At 37.1% G+C, this 3,610-nt stretch overlaps 1 long non-coding RNA gene across 2 annotated transcripts; it reads left to right on the top strand.

The window, feature by feature from the left end:
- The first annotated feature begins 1,082 nt into the window (after positions 1–1,082).
- LOC108825963 (uncharacterized) lies at positions 1,083–2,512 on the top strand. 2 transcript variants are annotated; one of them, XR_001945334.2, is made up of 3 exons: positions 1,083–1,497; positions 1,596–1,706; positions 2,075–2,512. It is a non-coding gene; the product is annotated as an uncharacterized LOC108825963 (long non-coding RNA). The 2 variants fall into 2 exon arrangements; XR_001945333.2 differs by having other exon boundaries at positions 1,112–1,497; positions 2,135–2,505.
- Positions 2,513–3,610: the final 1,098 nt, after the last annotated feature.

The raw sequence follows: 3,610 nt of genomic DNA, 5'->3' as shown, positions 1-3,610 counted from the left end.
TCAAAACGGAAAGTGCCTCTCTTCCTCTTTGCTTCACAAAACGTATTGACCATTACAGGACGGTGATCTGAGCCAAGTCGTTCCATAAACGTCTGAGTTGATTTGAAAAACAGAGTTCTCCATTGCTTGTTTCCAAAGCAACGATCCAGCTTGCACTGTATATACTTCTTGTGTCTCACTCCGGCCCAAGTGAAGCTATCTCCCTGACCCACCAGATCCTTCATTTCACACACATCCAGCATCTCTACAAAATCAGTAAAAGTCGAGTCTCCTCTACGAGGTCCTCCAATCTTTTCTCCATTGTGTAGGATATCATTAAAATCCCCAACCATTCCCCAAACTTCCTTCCTACCAGCACCCAATCTCATAACTCGTTCCCATACTTCCTTCTTCCCATTCTGACTCGGCTCCCCATAAATAAATGTTACAAAGAAAGCATGTCCTATGTATCTTATCCAGCAATCTATGGTGTTTTTATCCGCAAATTTGACCTCAAAACTGACCTCCTTCCTCCACATCAAAGCTAGCCCACCAGATAACCCAACCGGATTCACTACCATCACTCTATCATACCCCAAAGTTACTTGTAAGTCCACCACCTTATCTCTATCTTGCTTAGTTTCCATCAAAAACAAAATCTCAGGGAAATACAGTTTACGTATCTCCTTGAGACGGGGAATTGTCGAGTCTTGAGACCTTCCCAAGCCTCGGCAATTCCAACTAAATATGCGCATTATTGATTGGGCAGTCCCCCATTTGGGACCACCTCTATCTTTGACCTTCTCGACACTCTCGCAAAACCTCCCGCCACAACCTCAGCTCTTCTCTTCACTGATGTCTTCTCACCACTCAAATCAATACTCTTTTCGTTGTCTTCAATGCTAAAACCATCTACAAGTTTTGGCTTGAAACGTCGGAGTCTCTTTGGTGGTCGGTACCTCCTTCCTGTCATGATTCTTGATGTCTCGGAAGATTTAGCCTCTGTATAACCAGAGCTAAAACCCGTTGAACACTCAAAGAATTCAGAGTCTGGTTCCTTTCTCAAGTTTCCTCCGCACGGCACCGACTGAGTTGACAAGGCCTTCGTGACCTTACCTTGATCACTAGTACCCACTTCCAATCTTCGTTTCTCCAGATTACTCTCCACACTCTTTAAAGAATAGTCAAAAACAATTCCTTTATCTTTATCCACATCAGTAATCACGAAAGAGTTAAATCAAGTCATTAACCCTAATTTCTTTTGATAAAAAAAAACTCTAATTTCTTTTGTTTTTTTCACCTTCTTCTCCGCCGTACCTTCAATCCCTATCAATGGCGATTTAGGCTGAGCAGAGAATACTTGTTTCTTCATTGGAAATCATCAACTTTTTCGTCTCTAATCTCGTTTTCGTCTTTCCTCCTTTTTGTTTTCAGACACGAATCAACGAATTGGAGTTTTGTTTTTCCTCTACGGATTTTGTCGGACAGTTTCTTCTTTCTCTTAAGTCTCGTCGGACGGTACCTTCTTACTCTGTATCATCAGTAGATAGTGAATGTGTTTTTATGTTACAGTATGAATTATTCTGGTTCTAATGAAATTGATGATTGTTGTTTAGGTCATGTGGGTGATGATATGTTCCTCTGACAAGAGACTATTAGGTCATTTACAGTATCTGTCTTGACATTCTGAAAGAGCAGTAGAGAGCCCTGCACTTACAATATCCAAGGTGATCTCATTGTTTCATTTTCATATTTGTTCAATCTCAATCATTCTATTTTCCACCACACCTCTTGTGTTCGTGTCTCTGTTACAGTCACGTCTTTGCCACCTCCTCTGTTGTGATTATTCGTTTTGACCAAAGATTGAGCTTATATTTTGGTATTAGCTCAGTGATTCTCGAATGCCATCTCTTTTATTAAGAGTTACCTTCTAGTCAAGGTCTTAATTATTAATATTGATGACATGAAATCTGGATTTCGATTTTATATTTTACATGAGTGACCTGCTTGAAGATACTTTCGTGAATAAACTGATGAGATTCTCTAATTTTCATATTCTCAAATGCTAAAAGAGGTTGGTGTTGGTTTTCTACAGTTTTTTTGTCTGTATGTTCAATGCTGACAGATCCAAACCCTGATGATCCTCTGGTTACAGAAATAGCTCACACCTACAAGACAGACCAGTGTCAAGTACGAGAGAACTGTCCGATCGTGGACCCAGAACTATGCAATGGGACGATGATGATTGTCAATAATAGTCGCACCAGTGCATTGCGCATTGTCTACGCTACAAGAAAAATGCATTTTAATAACAGACCAGGATAGCATTTTTTCGCTTTTTGCTATGATTGACATATTCGTTAGTTTTAGATAGCGTTTGTATTTTTGGAAACGCTATGATAGAGTAGTATATTTTGAAACGCTATATTAGCATATGTTTAATAGCAAAAAAAATTTAAACGCTATGTTTAGGTTTTTAAATCCCTAAACCCTAAACAAGTTGTAAACACTAAACTCTAAATAAAAACCTTAAAACTCTTATATTTTCGTAATATAACTTCAAATCTTGAATTTGAACTCAAGTTTTTTTCTTTTAAAATTTGAAATGCTATGTTTGGCTTTTTCAATCTCTATACCCTATACATTAAACCCTAAACCATAAACACAAACTTTAAACTCTAATATTTTACATCAAATCTTAAATTTAACTTAAAATCTTAATAAAACTCAAAAACTAATATTTTTCAAAAGTTAATATCAGATCTTAAATCAATATCCAAACCCTTTAACCCTCAAACCCTATATTCAAACATTTGTTATAAACTCCAAACTTTAAATCAAAAATTTAAAACTTATTAGATAAAATCTTAAATTATAAATCATAAAAATAAAATCTAATCACTTTGTTAAAGTTATATCAAATTATAATATTTCAACAATTATTAAATAAAAACAATTTTGATTGATTAGTTTTGACCATTGATATTTTAATCCAATGGCAATAAATCATTCTTTGGTTAATCTTCTCCCTTCTTTTTCATTGGTTCAATCTTTATGCACAAGGATAACCTTTTTCATCCATTGGATGAGATCTAATCTGACGACCTAGATTCATTATTCTCTATCTTTTCTATTATTTTTTTCTTCTACTCACGAGCTCTCCTTTCTCTTCAAATTTTTGCTTCAAGGGTCGGTCCGATCAAGGGGGTCGGACCTACAGCAAGGGTTGGTCCCTGGTTTCTTCTTCAGCAAGGGTCCAGAAGTCGAGGGCCTATCCGGAAGCTGGAGAAAACTTATGTCTGGATATTTTTCCCCAACAACACTAACCACTTTTACCACCATTTTTAATGAATGGTTTAGATTTGAAGGTTTAGGATTTAGGGTTTAGATTTGATGTTTTAGGGTTTAGGGTATATATTTTAGGGTTTAGAGTCATTCATTAAAAATTTTGAAGGGTCCAGATTCATCTGCTTCTCTCTCTCTCTCTCTCTCTCTCTCTCTCTCTCTCTCTCTCTCTCTCTCTCTCTCTCTCTCTCTTCTCTCTCTCTCTCTCTCTCTCTCTCTCTCTCTCTCTCTCTCTCTCTCTCTCTCTCTCTCTCTCTCTCTCTCTCTCTCTCTCTCTCTCTCTCTC

Source organism: Raphanus sativus, chromosome 9 (genome assembly GCF_000801105.2).
Source record: "Raphanus sativus cultivar WK10039 chromosome 9, ASM80110v3, whole genome shotgun sequence".
NCBI classification, from domain to species: Eukaryota; Viridiplantae; Streptophyta; class Magnoliopsida; order Brassicales; family Brassicaceae; genus Raphanus; species Raphanus sativus.
The sequence above is the reverse complement of the archived record's forward strand: the minus strand, read 5'-3'. Positions and strand labels throughout refer to the sequence as shown.